This window comes from Balearica regulorum, chromosome 16 (assembly GCF_011004875.1).
Source record: "Balearica regulorum gibbericeps isolate bBalReg1 chromosome 16, bBalReg1.pri, whole genome shotgun sequence".
Lineage (NCBI taxonomy): Eukaryota > Metazoa > Chordata > Aves > Gruiformes > Gruidae > Balearica > Balearica regulorum.
Window position 1 is genome coordinate 17,334,121 of NC_046199.1, and position 24,624 is coordinate 17,358,744.

At 45.9% G+C, this 24,624-nt stretch overlaps 1 protein-coding gene across 2 annotated transcripts in view; it reads left to right on the forward strand.

The window, feature by feature from the left end:
* Window positions 1-24,624, forward strand: part of KCNB1 (potassium voltage-gated channel subfamily B member 1) — a 142,572-nt gene that overhangs the window by 97,691 nt on the left and 20,257 nt on the right. The window lies entirely within an intron of this gene.

Sequence of the window (24,624 nt, forward strand, 5' to 3'; positions counted from 1 at the left end):
GGCAATCAGCATGAACCAGGTATGCTGTGACATCTTCTGGAAAGTCCCTGTCCAGGTTCAGCCTGAATGCAAGGGGCTGTACTTCCAGCATCACAGTTAATACCTTTTTCTCAGCAATTCAAAAGCTTCTAGTGAGAAGCTTTAAAATAAATAATACAAAAAAAGTATTCTTTCTCCCTGTCTTTGCATCTAGTAATCAATGAGAGGAGCTTCTTGACCTGCAGACCTCTCATGCTCCAAGGCACAGCAAAGGGGGGGGAGATTTTCCTTTAGCAAACATGATGGAGTGTGCAAGGCATGCTAAACCTCCTGAGAGGGTGCTGAAGTGCCTGGCTGCCATTCCTTGGACTTCTGAAAACCATCTCAAGATATGTTGGGAATGACAATGACATCCTGAGTGCTGCCAAAAAATCACAAGAAACAGCTGGTAAAAATTGTCAAACCTCCCAGTGCCCTTAATATACTGTAAACAAATCTGCTTCATTTAAACCACACACAAGGTGGTTAGGAGACTTGCTCCTAGATTTATGGGCTTTAATCATTGTTATTGCCATTCCCAAACATAAGAAATGTAAAGTTCTTTAGGAACAAAAGCTACAGTGAAGGAAATACTTTTAAGTCTTCTCAGGTTGTTGCTAATGTTTCAAAAAGACCTAGAGCTTTTCTGGAATCCTGTAAAGAAAATTGTGTCACAAAATAGCCTTTTCTGTTTCTGGCCAGTTAGAGCAGCAAGACAGCATGCTGTCAGAGTGTTGTCATACACCGTAGCTGCTGTTCTAGTAAAGGAATGAAATATTCACACCTTTTGGCCAGGGCTTCTATTAAGATTTCAGGTGCCTACCTTCTGCCATCCACTCCTATTAAGTAATGACCAAAGCCCACCTCAAAGATTAACGGCTTGTTGGGAATATTTAATTGTCTGGAAACAGAACTGAAGGATCTTGCAGCAAGTCCCTTGCTCCCAGGGAAGCCCCTGAGGCCAAGATTGATGCCGTCATTTACAGGATTAAAATCCCAGTGTGTCCCAGTGCAGAGGTGGCTGAATTCCAGTGGGGAGAAGGCAGTTCAAAGCGAAGGACACATGGTCTTGACAGCAGGATGGCAACTGTCTGGCATAAAGTTGCTGTGAAATCATCATGAGTTATTATTATGAGATCCTGACATCTCGCAGCAGATTAGCACTAAATTATTTTGCACTGATGGTTTTTGTAAGTTGATAAGCAGCTATTGCAGGGGTGCCAGGGACATGGGGTTCACAGAGAAGGTCTAGCCCTTGGCTGGTGGCTTTGCTTGGGCATTGTAGCTCACTGTGCAAGTGTGTGTGCAGATGTGTTAGGGGAATGCTTTACTGCAGACAGGTTAACATTTGCTTCTGTACATGCGAAAGACCCTTACACCGGCTCTCCTGCTCATTATCTTCATGCAAATTTGATCTGTGTTCTGGGCATTAAGGTTAACAGCAGAAACCTCTTGTATATGCTTGTCCCTCTCACCATCACATTTCCATTCTTTAGTGCCTTAAGTGGTCACTTAAAAAACCCCAGTTACACAGGCTTTTTCTGAAGAGTCACCCTGCTCCTCAGCAGTCTCCCATGCCCCGGGACTAAAACTCAGCGGCACTGTCAGATTGGTTCCCTCGCTGCAAGGCTTGCTCCAGCCTGGCAGAGCAAGAATTACAACTTGGACTGGCTCCTGTAGTCCCAAATACATGTTCGGGCTCTCAGCATGTGGCAACACATTCTCTTTCTTCCTTTTTTCCTATGGGAAAGGACTGCCCTAGTGTAGGTGTCCATCGCCTGAAAGTTCTCGTCTGCCTTTTACTGGGATGTGTAGCTCAGCCCCAACCCAGGACTTTTTTTGCTCCTGTAGGCTGATCTCTAGTCAGGTCTGTGATCCCACTTCTCAGGCATTTAACTCCTTGCCTATATAATGCAGGAGATACACAGCCTGGTGCTGAGGTTTCTGAGAGGGCAGCCAGGTAGGGCACTGCTGAGCTCAGGGTCTCTGGAGGGGAGGCTAGGTCGGATTTTGGAGCTGTTGACTTCAACAAGAGGTAGGTGCCAAGGCCAGCCCAACTACCTTTGCAGAACTGGCCCTCTGTGGCTTCACTGCACCTCTTTAATTCAAGTGGTGACTCACAACCTGGAACTATTAGGTAGATGGCATGTGCAGTTAGTGAGTGGTATTTTTCAGTGCTCATTTTACTTATTATATTTTGATTTATAATTATATATACAGTGCATTCCTCTCTTGGGCTTCATGCATCCTTGCCAAAATTAAAAAGTACATTTAGCAAAACTAAAGCCAGCAGATGCTCAGAGCTCTCGGTCAAAAATAACCAGCCAGAGTGACTCTTTTTTCCACCAGTTCTTTGTGTATTTTCTGTTCTCCGTACACTTCCCTTCCCATGGACCTCAGGACAGGGAGAGCAGCCCCTGGACCAATCTCTTGGCCCCACAACAGCAATGCAGACAGCAACAAAACAGCTCCAACTCATTCCTCAAATCAGGAGCAGCATTTGCTGGTATTCCCAGGTCTTCCATATTCATTTACTTTGTACTCCTGGGAGTTTTTAATGCTGGGAGAAGTCTGTGTAATCATTAGGAGGGATTTGCAAGTGCCTGTGAGAGGGCATGCAGTGAAGCATCACTTCTCAGTCTCTGGAAGCCTTTCTAGTTCAAGGAAATTCAGTTTTCTGTGAAGAGCCTAGGGTGAGATTTCTGGAAAGATGAGGAGGAGCAAGTTGTACTCAAGGTGTCTTACAGTGATGTATATGTATAAACAACACAAGTTATACTAACTCCAGAATCACTGCTCTCTCCTTTCCCAGGGCAATGGCTGGGGTTGATACTACCATAAGTGATGAAGGCAGTAACTCAAAAACTGTTTTTATAGTCATCTGTAAAAGAGTCAGCTCAAAGGGCTTGGCTGGCAAGGGCTGTGCAGCCAACACCAACAAATCATCCCCTAAAAAGTCCTCTGTGAGATTTTTAGACAAGGTGAAGTAATATTTACAGATTTGCCTCTACAAAGTATGACTGACAGCTGGCAGGATGGCATCCAAAGAGCCAGTTGGAGTGCTGTTAAACCTGCCAGCAAAACCCCCCCCACAATTTCATAATTATTTCAGGCTTCCCCTGGAGATCAAAGAGCAAAGCCGATGCAGGCCTGGTAGGGAATTGTCTAGATTTAGTGCAACGCAAGAAGAGGCTAATGCTGTGATTACTGGTGGAAATGACTGATGGGGGAACACCTGCGGAGACAGCCTTAAGGGAAAAAAGCCTTGCTTTTTCCAATTTCTGAAGTAAAAAGGAGACACAGGCTGGCCAGGACAGTGGGCTTTCCTGGGAATGCTACAGCAGGGATGAGTGTGGAGATCTAGCACAAGCCCAGCAGCTCTGTCACAGTGCAGTGTCACACATCTGAGTATAAGGCTGACAAGTTTGATGGGGGAGCTGCTAATCTGGGTGAAACTTGAAGATTTCATTGAAATTCCTGCATCTCCCTGAAAGCTGCTTGTAAAAATGTGAGTTTTCATCAGCAAATGCAGGAAGAAAAGCTGATACACACTGGGTGTTATGCCAGGAACCACATCTCTAAATACGTTCATGACTGTGTCACAATTGTCCCTTTGGGAAGGAAATCAAACCACCCAAAGGCAGAGGAGGTCCATGCAGGGAATGGACCAGATCTCCCTAAGGCACAGGTGGCAGAGTGGGGAGGTGCAGGAAATAGTTTTCTTGTCTGAAATATTTTTTAATACTTTGAAAATTTTCCATCTCCAAATTGCGCAACCATTTCCCCCCAAAAATCCTACATTTTGGATCTGAGTATTTAAGACATTTTATTTCAGTAATTTCAGACCAGGATATTTCAAAAACACAATTTATTTAAAATTAATTAATGAAACTAGGGAAAGAAGGCATTTTGAGCTTAAAAGAGAATTTTTCATTAAATGGTGTTGAAAGAGATAGTTCTGAACATTCAAAAATATGCATATATTTTTAAAACAGGCCATAGAAGCCAACTCATGTTCCCAGAATGTTTCTGTTTTGATAAAGGAGCATATTGTGACAAATGTTGCTGTAGTATTTTTTACCTGGTCAAGTTCAGAGCAATCACACTGATCGATCAAGCAAAAGAAACTGAGTTTTATGTATTAGGGAAGGATAGTAGGAATCAGAGGTCTTAAAAATTAGACTGGAGCTGAAAGTTGAACTGAAAATATGCTGTTGTGTAAATCTGGGAGAAAAATCACACAGGTTTAAGGGCATAATGAATTCTCAAGGCTAATCATGCTTAATTGTATGCAAATAGCTATTCCCCTCTACCATGTGTCTTGGTGCTCAGATCCTCTAGGGACAAATTCCTGCCACTGGATGTGCACATTAGGCTCTTCTGGATCTAGGTTTGGGGCTTGTCTGAGCAGGGATGAGATGGTGGAGCAGGCACCATCTGTTTGGGGCTGGGTGGTTTCCTAAGTGAAACAGCAGAGTGCACTGTGCTAAACTTGTACCGCCAGGCAGACGCTGCTCCTAAAATCACATGTTGGGGCAAGAAGGGCGGAAGATCCAACTGCTTCTGCCTCTTCTCTGCTCATCCTCAACTTAATTAGACCAGTATAATCCCAAGTACTGGCAGCACCTTGCCATGTTAAATGCACTCAGAGAAAGCCACTGTCTTTCGCTGTTTTTTGTAGTCTGGGAGTATTGCCAAGCTGATGAAGAGTGCTTTAAACTGAAGTTGTCAGGGGAGGGGAGCCTCAATCCATCCCACTCCTACCAGTTTGATGCTAGTGCCAGCAATAGGTGCTGAGAGCCAGGAGAAGGATCACAGGTCAGTAGGAGAGCACCTGAAGTGCAGCACAAAGGAATTCCAGCTGCTCAGGCCAGTAAGTCACCTTCATCGGGGGGCCCAACTTAAATGCTGCTATTCCAAAGCACATAGCATGGGGAACAAACAAGAGGAGTTAAGAGACGTGCGCATGCCTGCATCATCTACTGATCATGCTATGATCAACTGGCTTCACAGAGACGTGGTGGGATGGCTTATATCACTGGAGTGTTGGAATGGAAGGATACAGATTCTTTAGGAAGGACAGGCAGGGGAGATGAGGAGGGGTGTCATCTCTATGTCAATGACCAGCTGGAGTGCATCGAGCTCCATCTGGGGATGGGTGAGGAGCCAACCGAGAGCTTATGGGTCAGGATTAAAGGGAGGGCAGGGACAGGGGACACTGTAGTGCGGTCTGCTACAGGCCACCCAACCAGGAAGACCAAGCAGATGAGGCCCTCTATAGACAGATAGAAGCAGCCACACATTTGCAAGCCCTGGTCCTCCTGGGGCTCTTCAGCCACCCCAATATCTGTTGGAGGGACAACAGAGCAGGGCGTAAGCAATCCAAGCAGTTCCTGGAATGCATTGATGATAATTCTCCAACAAGGAGGGGCTGGTAGGAAATGTGAAGCTCAAGGTCAGACTTGGCTGCAGTGACCATGAAATGGTAGAGTTCAAGATCCTCAGGGCAGTGAGGAGGGCACACAGAAAGCTCACTACCCTGGACTTCAGGATAGCAGACTTTGGCCTCTTCAGGCGTCTGCTTGGTAGAGTACTGTGGGACAAAGCCCTGGAGGGAAGAGGGGCCCAAGAAAGCTGGTTAGTTTTCAAGGATCATCTCCTCCAAGCTCAGGAGCGATGCATCCGAACAAAGAGGAAGTCAGGCAAAAATGCCCGGAGGACTGCATGGATGAACAAGGAGCTCCTGGACAAACTCAGATGCAAAAAGGAAGGTTACAGAGAGTGGAAGCAAGGGCACATAGCCTGGGAGGAATACAGAGAAATTGTCCAAGCAGCCAGGGATCAGGTTAGGAAAGCTAAAAACCCTGATAGAATTACATCTGGCCAGGGATGTCAAGGGCAACAAGAAAAGATTCTGTAGGTATGTCAGTGATAAAAAGAAGACTAGGGAAAATGTGGGCCCTCTCCGGAAGGAAATAGGAGACCTGGTTACCCAGGATATGGAGAAGGCTGTGGTACTTAATGATTTTTTTGCCTTAATCTTCACTGGCAAGGGCTCTAGCCACACTACCTGAGTCGCAGAAGGCAAAGGCAGGGACTGGGAGAATGAAGAACCACCCACTGTAGGAGAAGATCATATTCCAGACTGTCTAAGGAACCTGAAAGTGTACCGGTCCATGGGACCTGATGAGATGTATCCATGGGTCCTGAGGGAACTGGTGGATGAAGTTGCTAAGCCACTATTCATCATATTTGAGAAATACAGGCTGGGCGGAGAATGGGTTGAGAGCAACCCCGAGGAGAAGGACTTGGGGGTATTGGTGAACGAGAAGCTCAACATGAGCTGGCAGTGTGTGTTTGCAGCCCAGAAAGCCAATCGTGTCCTGGGCTGCATCAGAAGCAGTGTGACCAGCAGGTCAAGGGAGGTGATTCTCTCTGTGAATCTGCTGTCATGAGACCGCACCTGGAGTACTGCATCCAGCTCTGGGGTCCCCAGTACAAGAGAGACATGGACCTGCTGGAGCGAGTCTAGAGGAGGCTATGAAGATGAACAGAGGGCTGGAGCACCTCTCCTATGAAGACTGGCTGAGAGAGTTGGGTTTGTTCAGCCTGGAGAAGGCTCCAGGGAGACATTACTGCAGCCTTCCAGTACCTAAAGGGGACTACAAGAAAGCTGGAGAGGGACTGTTTACCAGGGCATGTAGAGATAGGACAAAGGGTAATGGCCTTAAGCTGAAGGAGGGTAGATTTAGATTAGATATTAAGAAAAAAATTTTCACTATGAAGTTGGTGAGACACTGGCACAGGTTGCCCAGAGAAGTTGTGGCTGCCCCTGGATCCCTGGAAGTGTTCAAGGCCAGGTTGGATGGGGCTTTGGGCAACCCGGTCTAGTGGAGGGTGTCCCTGCTCATGGCAGGGGGGTTGGAACTAGATGATTTTTAAAGGTCCGTTCCAATCCAAACCATTCTGTGATTCTATGATTTATACTGGAGCTGACTGCTTGAGGAATAAAGTCAGTGCATGGGCTAGACAACACCCAGAGAATCTGAGTGCAGTAAGGCTTTTTCCTCTTACTCTAAAGTTCGTGCTTCAGCTACAATTTCTCTTCTTACTAGTATACCGCTGGTTACTGGGAGGTCAGACTTGCCATGGGTCCGGGGTCAGACTGGACATGGGTCCAGCCATATGCTCAGTTCTAGGGAGAGTTTTCCTTTCTCTGGGACAGATTTAGATTTTTGTTTAATGAGCACAATTATAGCTCCAATTTTGGTGTGTTGATGAAGCTTCCAGATGGGTACTTGTGTTTCCTGAAGGCAAAGAGTAACTCAGCAGCTGGTAGTATCAAAATCCAACAGAGAACAATACCTCTGGCTCCAGGACCACCTGATTACCGGAGAACTGCTTTTACTAGCTCACTTTAAAAAACTAGATGTTGCCTTTGTTGTGATATAATGACTTGAGACATAGCCATATAACAACTGAGACAGGAATATAAGAGGATTATCATAATTCCTCTGGCTCATGTAGGAGGATGTAATTTCTGCTTTGGTTAGTTTGCTGATAACTGGACTCTTCAGCAGGCAAGCAATTGTATTCCTGGTGCAGGTTGTTGGAACAGACGGTGATCTATCTGATCCATGTGGTGAAATGATAAACCATCCAGCTATGACGGTTAAGGAAATCCAGGGAGATATTTGTTCCAATGTCACCCTGCCCTGGTAGCTTACAAGATTTTCCATCCCTTTCCTGAACCCAAGGCAAAGGCAGCTCCACTGGGCACCAGCAGAGCTTGACCCAAGCTGGCATGGCTTTTGCTATGCCCTGCAGACACACTGAAAGTTTGCTTTGCTGTTTTATGCTGTTTTAAAATGAGTTTTAGGCACCCAGGAAATTAACAGTGGTGTTGCCCAGTAAAGGTGGTTTGGAAAATTGTTTTCTAGAAGTTTTCTTTGTTCAAGGTTTTTTTTTGAGCAGACTGGAAAAAGAAATCGATACAATTTCTACTGATAAGAAAAAGCATTTCTAAGAATTCTGCTGATAAAAAGCCCCCTGCCAGCAGTTACTTACATACCACATTGCTGAGATTTCTATTAATCAGAAATTTGCATTGCCTCAGTTCCTATAAAATTAAAACCCAGCATTGGCTTCATAGACAGGATGGTTGTTTCTTGAGGATCTTGGAAAGGGGGCAGAATGCAGCAGGGACGTGGCATCTGCTTAAGAAGGTAGTGGCCAACTACCAGGAATGAAACCACCAGGAGATGCAGTTGCTGACAGTCCCAGTTTCTCACAGCAGTAGGCTCTAAGGTGGAGACAAAGCCCTGGCTCTTAAATCCATTGACAGAGATGTGATTGAGCACCTGCATGTCAGAGAGCTTCTGGCTGCAGAGATCAATGGAGAGGGGTGTCATTGACCCCACACTTCATGACATCTTCTGGACTTTGGCTAAAAGTAATGGTATCTGCTCAGGTTCATTCCAGTCTGACTGCACTCACACCAAACACTGGTGAGTCCCCATCCAAACACTGACCTCACAGCCCACCTCCCTCCACTCCAAACAGGACCAGCAGAGTATTCTCGAATACACACTGACCATTGTAAGAGCCACAGGGACCTATGGAAAGAGGCACTACTTCATATGGCTGAAGCTTCCATAATTACTGAGCTGCAAAGTTAGTTAATTCCTTAATTATATTGAAAGTGATCAGAGTTTTTAAAATTTAACCTTTTCTACCTGATGCATCAAATCCAGCCCCAGCCCTGGCACAGCCCTACTGAAGCACAGTGAGATGCCAGGAGAGGACCCAAGCTAACAAGGCAGGACACGGGTGGTGGCAGGTGCCTTGGGGGCTGCAGGACAGTTGTCCCCTTTCCCACCACAGCAGGAGCTGTGAATAACAGGCCCTGGGTTGCTTAGCCTTGATGGGACAGCAGCACCACATGGGGAAGTTTGCAGCAACTAGAGCCATGGACCAGTCATCAGGAAAAGTTTCAGCTTGAGCCTTGATGAAGACATCTCAGGTCCACATCTTGAAGCACCACAGATCTCCACCCAGAATACATGAAGTTAGCTTAGGAAGCATGAGAGTTTCCTTTTTAACAATCAGTATCGACCTCTATCCCTGTTGCTTAGCCTTAAGGACACATGCATTTCATGTGTTTGCATCCAGCAGCAACCAGAATGGTGCTGATGGGGCTTGCCTGGAGCAGGGATCTCTGGAAAATCGGGATCATTCCATCCTCTGTTATTTCAACAACACTTACTCTGGTTTTGGGCAATACAGAAAACTGGTAGACATTGTTAGGCTGTGTTGCTGGCCAAGTCTTTTTCTGGCCCATGTGAACTGGGACAAGCCTCCCCCCTTGCCCCACACTGACCAGACCATTCACTGGGCATTTGCCCCCCTTGCCCCGTGCTTGCTGCAGGCTCTGCCTGGCCTCTTGGTCCTGAGCAGCCAGCCTTTCTTCATCTAGCTGTTTCACTGCTAGTATCATCATGAATAAACCATATTGCTTTCAAGCTACCTACAACTTTTGACAGCTACAGTGATGTAAATAAGGCAGCTAACGCAGATGCTAATATTAATTCGCATGACCCAGTTGTGCTTCACTAATAGTATCTGGGTTACCAGCTGGGCAAGACAAGAACACAAAATATTTAGCCTGTCTCAGTCTGTTACACCAAAAAAGCAAACATTTGAAGATACTAATTTCTAGACCTAAATCTCAGAGGTGTCCTCCATTAGGAAAAGCCATGAGGAAGGTCTGAAAAGGTCACAGAAATACATGTTTAGTGATGGTGAGCAGTTAAGCCATGCTGACTATGCATGCATGCTACCAGCTCCTCTTGCTATGCTGCAAATGTGCTGCAGCATCCTCGAGTTGAGTCTTGTCCTGTCCAGAACTGGGCATTGCAGAGACAGACTGCCATGGCAGTTGGAGCTGTGCTGTTTGCAGGATTGAGCCCTGTGAGCTGTGTTGTGGTTTTTAAAGCAATATTTAAGATACCAGTTATCAATATTAAGATTTCAGTATAATTACCCATACAGCCCTTTATGGCTGCAGCTTGCATGCTCTTGCTCATCCCTTTTGTTTCTGCCCAGGAGCTTCACTGACGTTCAGCTTTTTCTGGAGCAATTCAAAGACTCTCAAGTGTGAATAGTATGAAAAAGTGTTAGGGGAGAAACATTAATGTTGTCATCCAACTGTACGCAGCTGAAACAAAATGGCTAGGCCATTCAAATCTGCCTTGACACCCATGGCACAGCCTGACGCAGCTCTCAGGTCTGTGTGGGTGCTCTGAAGATTCATACTGATATTTGGCAAAATTGGTCCATAGAGGCACAGGGGCTGCTGCATCCCAGCTGGTTTTTGCTAGCTGTAGGTGTAATATTGCTTCTTTAAAGACTTGCAGAGCCCTCCCAGAAAGGCCAAGCTCAGGGCCTGGCTGATCAGTACCATTTTTATTTATCCTTGCAGTCATGCAATGAAAAATACAGAAGTTCATGAGCAACTAGGCCTCAGCCTCAGCACAGCTATTTGGAAGAGCAGAGTTATTGCCACACATACGTGGTTGTGGATTTGGGCTCTCGGTCACAAAGAATTTGTAAGACAAGTCTTCCTACAAAGAACTTGCCTTGAATTTTCTGAGAACAAACTGAATGAAGACAGCGAAGCAGCCTTCAGTGTGTGTGTATGGTACAGGTGTGCTGTTTGTGTTTTCTGTGATAACACGACTGTGCGGCTGCAGAGAGGCAGAATTGTGCTGCTCACAGCAGGCTTGGAGGCTTAATTAAGCTTCTAGTGTTCTGTAAAGTTCATTTCACTATTCGGTGGAGGACAGTTTAGGATAAGCATAATAGGATAACTGCTGCTATATACAGCAGCGTAAGCCAGGAAGTCCTCGTAATGGGCCTTTACCCAGTAGGAAAATCTTTTCAGAGGATGCTTTTTTTTAAACTGCACGCTATGAATGTTTGGGAAAAGCTATCCTTCCTTGCATAGTTTTTCCAGAACCAGTTCAGGTAACCACTTTAGAATATCACACGTTTTGCTGTGCCAGGCACACTGAGGTTTGCCACTAATGGTGCAAGTCATGTATTTGCTATCCCATGGAACAGTCTATCCTTGTAAGCACTTCTCCTGAGACTAATCCTGGGACTAAAGTCCAGGTGCCTTCAGCCAGGTGAGCCCCAGCGAACCTCGCCTACCCATGCTCATGCGGCACTGCTGAGCACAGCTGCCCAGTGGCTGCAGGAGATGGATGTGTGCCTTCCTGCGGGAATTACGAGATTCAACAAGTCACAAGGCGAGAGCAGACTTGTTTTCGTGCGTGAATGGCTAATTCATCGGCATGCCTTATTAGGAACAGAGACAAGACTCTTGGGCTACTGCTTACGAGAGCCAGAGCCCTGCTGGTCCTTTGGGAGCGGAGCCAGGCTGAGTCTGACGCTTTGTCACTAATCAGTAACAGCTACAAACCCTGGTAGCTGTCTGTGGCGCTTTAAGAAGCAAGCTGCACTGAAAACAAGATGGATTTTTAAAAGCACCCAGTCCTGACCTCTCACTCAGACTGTCCCAATTGCTCTTAAAAGAACCTAATTGGGAAACCCACCTTCTTGGCTGCACAGGCTTGGTGGCTCAGTAACCCTTGTAGCCAGCTGAGCCATGGCACACATGCAAGGTGGGCTCTGCACACCAAGAGCCTCTGCAGCCCCATGTCATGGTCCAGCCAGCCATCCTGCTCAGGAGCTGCTGTGCCCGTGGAGCTGATGCACACAGAGAGGGCTCTTCCCCTGCACCAAAATGCCCCAGCAGCACCAAACTGAAGGAGACAAGCCAGCAGGCACTCTTAGCTCCCACTCTAAGCAAGAGGCCTGTTCCCACTGGCTCTAGTCACAACAGATTTTAACACTGTATTTTTAAAATGGATTTCTTTAATGCAGAGGTCATCGGTATTTCAATGATTTTTTAGAGAAGGAAGTTTAAACCAGTTGGTAGAAATGTTCAGGACGCCTTGATTACCAGGGCCATCAGCTAGTTGGATGACACACGGTGTGGCAGGGCAGGGAGCAAGGCTCCAGGGTGGCAGCAGGTCTGCGGGGCTGGCAGAGGGGAGCTGGGAGCACTGCAGGAACACAGCCTGGCCCCAGCCACAGACCAGGCACATCTCATGAGCACTGACTTGAGCGGCACAGTGCTTAACATATGGAGAAATGCCAGCTGGTTTAGGAGCAGCAGGTATTTCTTGGGCTCCCCTGGCTCTGGAGAGCAGCATCCCTCTGTGATACTTTTACATTACCCGGAGAAGCAGAGGCAGAGCTCAGCTGAGAGCAAATAATCCTGCTAATGTTGTTCCCAACAAGGCCGATTCAGGCTGGTTTCCTTATCTTTGCCTTTTCTGCACAGCAGCAGGTAATTCATAGATAAAACAATCAGTGCTTATACACACACAGAGAGACGCTCTTAATCTTTCTAAATCCCTTAATATACCTTATGTATACAGTTTGGAACTTGTAGATTTAGCATGATAGATTGATTTCACACACTGTCTCAATGGACAATGACATTAATAACTAAATTCTTATTTTTTTAGCCCTGGCCAAGCTACTGCAGAGCACTGAACTGTGGTAAATCTGTCCAGGGCAGAGCAGCAATGCAGTCAGACCAAATTCTCTGATTGTGTCTGGTGTTATTGCCTGGATTATATAAAGCCCAAGCTGGGGTACAGCCATAGGTGAATTTGGCCAAATAACTGCTGTTTGAGCATATGTTATAACCAATCAGGTAGAATGCTTGTATTTATTTTTCACAACTCCCCCAAAAATGGAGATAATGGCTGAGAATTGAGTGGGTCATGCAGATTGACAGGGTAAGCTGTTATGACAGTTTGAAACAGATGACTCAGGTTTTTTGCGTGCACCACCAGGAATTTCCAAGAGGTTTCTTCAGTAAGAGAAAGCAGGCAGCAGGCAGGCAAAAATACAGAACTTCCTTGTTTGCCAACCCATAGTGAAACTGGGCACACATGCTCATGTACCTGAGCTGTCCTCTCCAACACTCCTGCTCTCACCTTGAGCAGCTGGTGTTTTTAAGAATCATGTACAGTGCTCACACATCGAGTACACCATATGTTTGGCAGCCCCAGGAGCTGTGTCATTTGGCTCTCTTGCCGAGCGGTGCCTGGCCTAGCTTGGGAAGCAGATGTCTCATCCCAGCCTCAGGACTGGTGTGGGACCACCGTGCCCATAGGCGTCGCCGAGCATCCGCTTCTTCGTGCTACCCGAACTCCACCATGGTGTGAACTGGGAGCGTGTCTGTACACAGATGTTAGCCCATGGCAGCCAGAAGTGTGAATTAGGGGCACCCTCTGCTTGCACGGATGGCATGGGAGGGAGCTTGAGTTTGCAGAGCAGCTGAGTTTGCTTTGGGAGCTACCTTACAAGTAGTGGCCAGCATGAGCAATGCAGACTGGCTCCTGCACACCAAGCCTGCTGCTTCACTGACAGCACCTGCACTCTCCTGCTCTGAGATATCTAACAAATTGTCTAGGCTCCCCTTTCTTTGTGGGGATAGTGATGCCGGCTTATCTCACAGACCCCTGGGAAACTTGTGGCATGAGTGCTCATGAAGGCCTCACACCATGGTTGCGGAGGCCGAGTGTGCTTGGGTACAGGTGTTTGGCATCTCCAGTCACGATGCTGTGACTGTAGTACCAAGCATAGAGCCTCTTACGCTTCTTGCCTTTGCCTTCAGAGGGAAAAATGTTTCCACCGTGTAAATCAAGCTATGGCCAACCCAGGTAGTTGTTTTGTCTATGTTTTTATGTCCCTTTCAAGATACATGTCAGCTCTGCCACATCCTGTCTGTTAGAAAATGCCTGGGTTTACGCATTACCTCATTAGTCTTACTGTCTATCTAGCATTTTTTCCATCCTACAGGCTCCTCACTCTTTTTACATCACTGTGATTAAATCATTTGCTTAGGCCATTAGCAATGAGGCTTAGTGTTTTTATACTCACGGCTCCGTAGGAGATGATGTGGGAGAGGGCTGAGGATGGGGAATATGTTGACTTTTAAGTTGCAAGCTGGGGATGTCAGAATAGAGCAGTACAAGGAATGTATATTTTACGGTGCCGCTGTCGCAAAGCAACACAGCAGAGCGGTGGCTTTGTGTCAAGAAACACTGAGCAGAGCAGTTTCTGTGTTTATTTTTTGGAGCAGCCTGAACTAGGAAAAGAAAAAGCCCAGAAACCTACCCCAGCAAGTGGATGCATTTGGCTATTCTGAAGCCATTTCCCTTGAAGACATGGTTTAGGGCTTGTGACCTGCACCAGTGGCACAAACTCAAAGCAGGACACGCACAAGGCGTGCAGGGTTAACCGGTGGCCTTAAAGCACAGGTTTTCTGAGGCTTGATTGTACTGCTGCCATATCGCCCGCTGAAGCTGCCATAATTAAGGCTCTGTCAACTTCCAGCAGCTGCCTTTACATGCTGTGATTTTTGTGGGGGTATAATTTAACCCAAAGCTCTTGCTTGGCAGCACGTTATTTTACGGGGTTACTTAAAAATATGTTTAAACCATTTCAAATTACAGTCTGCCCCCAAAAAATGCTTTCTCAGACTAGGGTCACCCTTTTAAATATAGGCATCAAAACTTGGCTGGTATATTATCTGGGTACCTGTTGGGTGTGAGGTTTTCAGGGGGCAATTAAGGAGCTCTCAGAGGCAAGAGCCTGTAACAGCACCAATCTTTACTATAACAGCAGGCAACTAATAAACTCTTAAAAGAAAGCGATCGGGAGGGAGGAGATCTGCCTGGCTCCCTGTTGGGATATTACAAGGTGATCTTAAGAACAGCTTGCTGAAACCAGGTTGGTTCATACCTGTGCTCAGGATAGTCACATCTGCTGCAGGGATCTGTTTACACTGAGCACGTATGTGCACACAGAGCAGCAGTGCCCTGTGTGTCTGGAGGCAGGGGAAAGGCTCACTGACGCTGTGCACATGCACAGAGTGACCCTTATGGAGGATTTTAACCTTGGCAGTGTAACGAGGGTTGGGTTTTTTTGTGAAGTCCAGGTCGTGTGCTGCACACCCTCATGAAAGCAAGGATAGGGTAGACCAGGGCTAGCTGGGATGTGCACACAGGTGCTGGCTCATATGCACCCTTTTCCCCTGGCCACAGCATCACATCCAGGATTTGGCCACAGGACTGGAGCTCAGCTCAGGTGCTTAATGTGGGGACACAATCTGAAAGCCCGTAAAACTCTCATGCTGCAGGAGGGAAATCCCTGTGACATTGCACCTGACTGTAGCAGGAGGGAGGGAGTTGTGCATTGAGCCACTGTGCCACCTGGAGTCTGTCCACTCAGTGCTCACCATTCCTCTGCCAAAAAAAGAACACTAACAGACTTATTTTCTTCAGAATAATCAAACAGAGAAACAGCAACAAAGCCAAGAACATTGAGATAGTGACAGCAAGAGTCTGGCTTAAATTCCCCAAAATAACATCAGCTAGAGCCTGGTTTCAAAGCAGCAGACACCGTGCTGCAAATGCAGAGAGTTGGTAATTGCTATTTTTTTCTTCAATAGAATTTTCTTTCACAATAATACTTGACATTTTTCTTTGAGTAACTGTGTAGTTCCCTCCAAATTTCCATTTCTTCTACGTTTTCCATCATCTTCACGTACAGGGAGATTGGCTGCAATTGTTTTCTGCGAACAGCAACTTTGGAGGGGGATACAAGGTCCAACCTGGACTCTTCTGAGCATCCAAACCTGTTGGGAGAAGCCTTGGAAGAGATGGGTGAGCCTTGCAAAAGGCACTCCAGACCCCTCCTTCCAGGCTGCCTTTCATAGGGACTGAGCAGGGTCCCAGACTAGTTTCAAGCTCATTTCTTTGGGAATTATTTTTTGGCGCAGCGAGAGGCGGTTTTGCAAAATACGGAACTAAGAGGTGGAGATCTGTTACATCACATATTACCATCTTTGAAAAATCCTCTATTTAAGCAAGTTTTGCTCAGACTGCAATAGTAGCATGCTCAGTGTATGCGCAAGGCTGATGATCTCCCACCCACGAGAGTGCAATGGCACGGGGGTGGGGTGCAGTCCTACATCCTGCACCCAGGTGTGCACGGAGCAAAACCCTCCCGGCGTGGCCATCACATGCTGCTGACAGCACGGGGAGATGCAGCCTTTGCTGTCACTTTGACAAAGCAACCTTGCTGCTATGTTGCTGTTTGTGTTGATAATATTTTAGCAATATTCAAGAGTTGTTTTATTTGAGAGATATGAAAGGTAAACTGTCAGCATTACTGTGCTCCCCATGGAGCTGTGAAATCATCCAGGAGCATGGATTTGCTGGCTAATTTTCTTCCTTTGTATCTTCATTATCTCTCCCTTTAGCAACTGGGGTCTTTGTTAGCTTAGTGGTTTAACTGGATTTTGGAGCAAAATCTAGAGGTGTAGAAGGGGCTGGATTTAAAACATCTTTCAATAGGAGCCATCCCTTCCCCTCCTGCCCTGCTGACAAAGTATTTGTGATTTTTTTTTTTATTTGGTTTCCAATAGTGTCATCTCTTATATGCAGCTTTAACACAGCCTGAGTAACTCTTCACATTTTCAAGAGCAGGGTTTCAGCCAGAATGCCCCATTTTTGTCTGGTTTGGCATCCAGCTTGCCCAAAGCCAGAATTTAAATGGGAAGTTTTCAAGCCTCTCTTTGTGGGGCTGGTGGCAAGTGCAAGGCAGCGGGGCATGGCTGGGCAGGCAGCGACCACCCCGCCAGGGTGGCAAGTGCAGGACCCAGGGTTCACATTTTTTTTTCATCCTCTCACCCCATATTTTGGCAAATAGCATAGAAGGAAAGACCCTTGGTGAAACAGTGCCCTACTGAAGGGAGGGATTTCTGCCCCTGACCTCAGCTGGGTCAGGAGCAGGATCCTGTAACTGCATCCCTCCTCCAGACACATCTTTGTACATGGAGATAAATAGGTGATGAGTGGGGACTCACCATATGAACACTGCAAAATGCACAGAAGCTGCCTGCGTTATAGAAGGGTATGAAACAAAGCTACTTTTTCATTATTTTCATGTGCCTGTTATATTTTAATTTTAAATTTTAATTATTTTTAACAAGACACCTCCTTTTGACCTCTTTAACCCTGAATTATTATTATTTTTTGTCTTAAATCGAACATTCAGTAAGTGAAGAGTTTCAAAAGCTCCACAGAAAAAGTTCATAAATGAGAACGATTCTGAAGAAGTCATTCCTTCCTTAAAATGCCCTATCACGCAGTCGGTCCCTGGCTGTGTCCCATGGATGAACATCCTCTCTCCTTGCTTTAGTTCCTGCTCAGAGTTTTTCCTGAGTTGGCACCTGTAATCTCTGGTCCTCAACTGGAGAGGCTGGTGTTTAAGTTCAGCTGTCCACAGAGCGCATATCTCACCTACGTCTTCCATGGGGCCACAGACATGGTCAGCACAAGCCTGGCTTGTCTGGGGCTCCTGTTAACAGCTTCTGGCTGGGAGTCTGTGCTGGCACATTTGCAGCGGCGCAGGATGAGACCGACCAGAACAGAGCATTATTTATTCCTCCTGCAAAGGTAGAAAGCCTTAGAGGAAATGAGTTAATCCACCAACAGGCCTAAGCCGCACATCTTCAGTCAAGCTTAACTGCAGTAGTAGCAGCTCCATGTCCAGCTTATTCACCCCAGAAATAAGGAGCGCATATGCCTGGCTCCCTGCCTGCCCAGGGAAAGTGTCTGCTCCTTATGCTTATCCTGTCTGCTGATTTTATGCTTTAAGTAACCATTTCCAAAATAAGTCCACCGACTATTCAATAATTTGATAAAGATGTTTCTACCCAGAAGATAGTAGAAATCTCACGTCAAAGATTCGAATCTCATGAGCCATTGCTAGCAAAACTCTGCAGAGGACAAGCTAATTCTCTGGAATATTTCAGGAAGCAATATATAAGGTGTTAAATTAAGAAAATAATTGTTTTCTGTAAGGCATTTTTACCACTGCACCTTCTTCTCCATGGTTACCCAGCCGGACAGGATAAAGTTGAACAGCACGGTACAGAAGCTCAGGATTCACCACTTCATTTTTCCCCCTTGTGCTTTCAGTGGCCACTCCCTGAAAGTTACAGTTTGAGAATTTCCAATCTAAGTGGAAACCCTTCAGGAACAGGCTGTAGTTTTCATGCTAATTATACAACTGCATCTTGCAACTCATGAATTCAGCCACATCAAAAGTTGGAACCAGAGCACAATTGGTGCACAGAACTGAAGCAAGTTCTTGGTGTGTGCAGGGATGCCGGAGTGCTGCCACAGCCTCCCAGCTCTGCAGTGAGCAGAAACGCCCCCAGGCACCGGGATTCTTTAAACCTAGCTGGAACGTTTTTGTTCCAGCTTATTTTTACCTATGACCGAAACAATCAAATCATCTCTTGCCGTTGGATTTTTTTTTAAAAAGTATGTGTCTGAAATGATCAAAGGGATATTTCCTGTAATGGAGCGAGCAAAGGAAGCTCTCAAGGTCAAACCCAAAATGGCCTAATGACTCTGGGACTCAGATCTGACCTCCAATAGCAGCAATGAGACTGGAGAAGATGAGCAGTTCAGGAATGAGAAAATGAAGCTTTTGAAGCTACTAATACCCTCTGGCAGTGAGCAATCAGTTGACAGAGAGAGAGAGAGAGAAAAAAAAAAAGACAGACCATTCAGCCAGGCTGCAGGAAGGACAGTGCCATAAAGCAGAACTATGTCATAAATAGAGCGGCATCTTTTTTCCTTCCTCTCTTTTTCCCACAGGAGAGTGGCCATGGGAATAGACACACTTTGTGCCCTCTGAAGGGGATGCAGGAGAGAGCCGATTGACCCTACCTGCGGCAGGTTAATTGAGACACACAGCTCCAGTATCACTACCCTTAGGATGCTTTTTCCTCTCTAAGAAATAAAGGAAAACAATAAGTCACCATTAGCTCCTCTGATGAGCCTGGCTGTTCAGGACTGCCTTGGGAATTGACAGCTCATTCCACATAATGCACGGAAGAGCCCTCAGCTGCCAGGGACTCTCATTCACATCTGTCTGTGCCAGATTTCAACCATGGAAAGGTTATGCCTAGATCCCTTGGTAATTCCTATAAACTTATTTCCCTGGCATGCTGAGGGGTTTTTTTTTTCCCCTAGTATTCTTCCTTCTTTAAACGACTCCCAATTTAGACTGGATATGCTTTTCATATTCAGCAGTGGGTTTCTCCCTGTGCCAGGCTTTCCCTGCGTCTTGTTTCCAAATGTGCTGAGCAACTTCTCACCAGACCAAGTCCAGCAGCTTGCATCAGGCAGTAGATGATTGTTACAAGTGTTGTCAATGAGCGATGCTGGATATTGCATGCATTAAAAAGCCATATTTTAATACCTACAGAGGAGCTGGGATCTTTTAAAAATATTGCTATGTTGCGGATTTTTGGCATGTTGTGCTGCATTCATGATGAGGCCAAATGGCAGCACAGAAATAGGTGCCCATTTCTGCAGATGTGCGGAGCACCAGGAGACCCCAGGATCGCCTCTTCCACCAGGGAGGCTGTGGGGTAAATCCCCCAGTTCAGCAATCAGTGTTTTGCAGTGGCATGAGCAAGTTGTGTGCCTTGTTCAGGACCCAGTTAATATCTGGGCTTCCTCATGGGCAAGCAAGCGTATGAGGAAAGGGTTAAGCGCTGCCCTCGGGAAGGTGGGTCTTACCAGTTTGTCTTGATGGAAGAGCAGAGAGCTGAAGCATCTGCCAGAGCTCGTTAGGGATAATGCAACCTGATTGGACACAGAGCTTTATCCAGCAGCTAAAGGAACCCGCAGGGTAGCTTTTGTCTGACCTTGCATGGGATTGCATGGTCTCTCCCTGGGGCATGTCCTCTGCAGACCTGCTCTCTCTTTCCGAAGAAAGTTACTGAAGATGGAAGGGATGGATGCCTCTACTGCAGGGACCATGGCACTCATGAGTTAGACGTGTCACATACAGCCCGTGCATGTTTAGAGGGACAGGTTTTTTTTCTGCTGGCCAAGCAGGGCCTTAATTGAAACATCCAAACCGTGCTAGAGCTGCTTCCCTGCAGTGACTCAGGAACCACAGCAGGATGAGTCAAGCAGAGCCATGCGCCAAGAGGAAAACAGTGGGCCCAGACGAGTACTGTTCAGCTGAACTGCAAGGAAATTTCAGAACAGAAACACAAAAAAGAAGTGACCTGGCCCCAGTCCACATGCAGTATGTGTTTTGCAAACCCCAAAGCTGTCATGCTCACAGTCTGCTTGATGTGTGAGATAACGGGACCACGTGCCTGACAGAAAATCCCGAGTTTCCCAGGACATCAAGACCGCACGTTTCCCTGGAATGACAAGTTCTATCTTTGGCAAACAAAACTCAGGCTCTTTAATATGCTTCTCCTCCATTGCACCATGTTAGCATGTGTTTGTTTAGCAAACGGTTACTAGGAGGCCTCAGTAGGATTAAAAAAAAAAAAGTGAAATTGGGTATTATTATTCATGGATGGAGGTGGGGAGGAGAAAGAAAAACACTGCTAATGCACCCAACAAGGTCAAGTAAGGTTCAACTTTGCTATTCCAAAATCTGCTGCTATGATAATGAGACATTCAAATCAGCTCAAATTAAGAGCTCAGGAAGGCTCAGCCTTTCAAAGAAGTACATTTGTGACAAGATTAATTTCTGCCAGCCAGTATATAGTGTGGTATCATCCTATATTAACATAGAAACCCCAAACAAAAAAAACGCAACTGAAAAATGCACTAAAACCCAGTGAAGTGTATCATTTCCTTTACTCTTCAATCTTGGCATTTGCTATTCTGCACATGGATTAAAATACAGTCTACTACCTGGCACTGTTCAGCTGCCATTTACCAGAAAGCTTCCTGCTTCCCCCCTCCATTAAATAAACATTCATTAAAAGGCAGCACATCTGCATTATTCAAACAGTTTCAGGTGACTTTTATTAGGGTAAAGGGGAAAAAGATCAGTAAAACAGCCACTAAAAAAACCCCAAACAACCAAAAACCCCAAGAAACAGTATAAAAACCAACTCTGCTCCCTGTTCCCTATCCAAATGGACAGAGTGGCTTTTCTTCCCCTTCCCTCCCTCCTTCTTTCTATTCAGCTTTGGTTTTCTGCAGTCCCCTGAGCATTACAAAAGGCATGGTAAATGAAAAGTAAGTTCCTGTTATAAAGGTCCTTCTCAGGTACCATGGTAGTATAAATGAGACTCTGCTTCTTGTGACCACCCTGTGAGGGTGGTAGTGATGGGGTGATCTCAGAGGTCTGTGCTGAGGAAGGGATGAGAGAAGGAAGGGCTGCACTGGGTAATGTGTATCTCCTTGCTGGCCTGCCTCTGCAGTGTCTGTTGGGAGCATGCTGGGATGCATTAACATAGGAGAGGCTATCATAAGAGAGTTCAAATCTGTCAGAAAGCCAAGGGCTATCTGGAGTAGGTGTTTGTTTCTTGTGGTTTGGAAAGGCTTACTGTTGTGTCAATGTCCAGAAGTCAGTCAGCATGGGAATGAGTGTTCCCAGATTGCCAGCTGGCACTTCAAAGAGTTTGAACTTTTTCTGAGCTCAGTAGAGACTTAAAAAAAAAAATAGTTTAAAAATCTCCCCAAAAAAACCAACAAAGAAACAAGTATACATCTCCACACTTCAGTTTCATCCTCTGTATTTATGGCTAGAATACATCAAAATTATTTTACTGAGCTGAGATCAAACTCTGTTGTTGAAATGCTGATGTATAGCTGTCTTTTCTGTTATGTTCTAACAGATTCTGTATCTACTGTCTCTACTTACCACTTGCTAAGGCCTCATACTAATATGAATAATTAATTGCCAATGATTAGCTTTTAGCTACTTTTGTACTTACTTTGTGTACAGTTGTTGCTATTTATTAAATGTTGTATCTAATCCAGTGCTTAATACTTACAAAAGGAGGAACCATCTGTGCTTGAGATTAAAACACTTCATTCAGTTTGTGCCAAAGCCCTCCCCAGGGGCTCCATGCTCTGCTGTAGTTAAGAGAAAACCTTTGGGAACCGAGGCTTGGGAAGGGTGGACCCATGTGTGGATGTGTCCCTGCATCAGAGCCTTTCTGTCTGATACAAGGTCTGCCTTTTGGGCATGATGGAGATCAGAGAAACTGACCAGGAAAACTAAAGGTTTTACCAGAATATAGGACTAAGAACTAGCAAGGTGCTGAGAGCTTGGAGGGATCCTGCAGAGATGTTTCCACCACCTCTGGGCTTCATATGCCTCTTTTGCAAAAAGAGGGGTGCTAATACTCAATTTCCTTGCAGGCTATTTGCAAGGAATAAACAATTAACAGCTGTAATCCCGTGTGAGCCTAAGGCTTTGTCATCAGTGAAAAATATGCCACCAAAGCTCCTCTTACATCAGGCTGTAAGCGTATGGGCAAACCCTGGGGCTGTGCAGCCCAGACAAAGGCTGCACCCGCAGTACAAGAGGATTTGTCTCACTAAAGGAGTATATCGCCCCCAGTTTATGATGCCAAAAAGTGCCTCAGCATAAATTTTGTGCCCTTGTTCCAAGTGTGAATGGAAAAAAACCCCAACAACAAACCCTTCTGAAACCCCCTGGAGAAGTCTCCCATGACCTGCAGAAGGAGCCTCGGTGTAGCAGTCCCAGTAAGCTAAAGTTAACCCTTAGGAACAGCCTCCTGAAATATTCAGACACTCAGGTAACAGGGCCATGCTAGTGTCAGACATATTAAATAGGTAGAGGATATTGCCACTGCCTTTCTATCTGTAGGGATTTGCTGTTCCTGCAGGCTTCCCTGTTTATTCATAATGTCATTAGCGTGGCTGATGCTGGTAACTGGATTTGCCACTTTTCCAACACGTTTCTGGAAAAAAAGGTTAAACAGGTCACCATTTTTGCAGACAAAACATCACTTGAGCCCTGTTCTAATTTCCTTGCTATGTGGCAACCCAGTATGGTATCAATGACTAGGTAAATCTCTCTGCAGCAAAACTAATTACACTTTTTGGTGAGAAAGCACCAGTGGAACTGGTTTAGTCTTCCAAAAAATTCCACACTGTAATATGCAGGTCTAATGTGCCTCAGATTTGAAAAGAATTAATATCAGTTATTCTCATGCATATTCATGAGAGGAAGACTGGTTTAGCAATCAAGCTAATAGTTTTTGCTTAATTAGTTTTAGTTGATTTCATCCTATCTTGGCATGTTCCTCATTGAATTTAGCCATTTAAAAAAAACTTTCCACAACTATTCCAGCAAATATCAACATTTTAAGCTCAGCATCCCCTGTAAATAGTGTCCGAAGCTGAGCAGACTGCTTGGGACAGTGGGAGTTGATCACAAGCATTTTGTCTCCTGGTGCAGGGTATAATCACAAAAGCATCTTGAAGAGCAGTTCCCAGGTGTTCACCAGTGCTGAAGGTTAAGGCATTAATTTTTTTTTTTAAATTTTTTATTTTTCTGAATCTAAACCATTGTCTACTTGAATACAAGATAGAAAGAATGGGCGATGTACCTGAAAGGGGAGCACGAAGCTGGGGGGATGCTTTTGCCTGAGTAGGTGGTCTGGAGCTTGATCATGATAACGGCTAATGACTCGCTGTGGTGCAGAGGGTTGAAGAGCAGGTGGGATGTTGTGTGTGTTGTGAGTGGCGGTTTCACCATTAGGATCTGTCTCTTTAGTTGCCTTTCAGGGGAAGACCAGGCTGTGCAATACCGCACTGCCATTCCTTACTTCTGTGCTCCAAGGCCAGTATTTTGCATGCCACAAAGGGTGGGAATGTGTGAGCAAGATGAAGATATAGTGGGTCAGGCAAGAGGGCTGGGAAGGGTGATGGTAGGAGGGCTTGTGAGCGAGAGCCCTGGGTCAGGCTGGGGAGAGCAGGCGCTGGCATGGCTGGAGCCTTCCTTGGGAGCACAATGACCTTCTGACGTGCAAGGCCTGAGCAGAGCATGCTGCCATGGCTTGGGGATGGCAGTAAGGTTTGCCTGCACGGATGTGCAGGAAGGACATGCAAATAGTCTGGGTCTGTCGGAGCCGGACATCTTGCGGTAGTGCTGCTTGCTGGGGTTGCAGCCTTCCTGGGCAGAAGGCAAGGCCAGGAAAAACATAGGGAACTTGAGCTTCCATGTGCCATGTGTTTGTTTTCTTTTTTTGATTTTTCCCCATGCTAGCAGCAGCAGAAATAGGACAGATGCTCCCCTCTCATCCTCTTTTGAGCTCTATCACTGCACTGATGTCTAAAGGTAGTTTATGCCTTTGAAATTTGCCTTTTCAATGTTTTCATTTATTTATCATTTTGTTCTCCAGCATACCATTTGCATCTGGGCTTTGCTGAGAAGGAAGACTGACACCATTTATCATTTAATGGGCCTTGATAGCTCTCTGACAACTAAACATGTGCTTAACAGCATTAAGGAATTTACAGGCAGCCATGCCTGAAGGCTACTTGTCTGCCCACTTTAGCTTAGTCAGCAGCAGTTGTAGCTGCAGCTCCCTGGGTGCCTGTAGGCGAACATTGGCATATAATCAACAGAAGTATTGCATCCCCT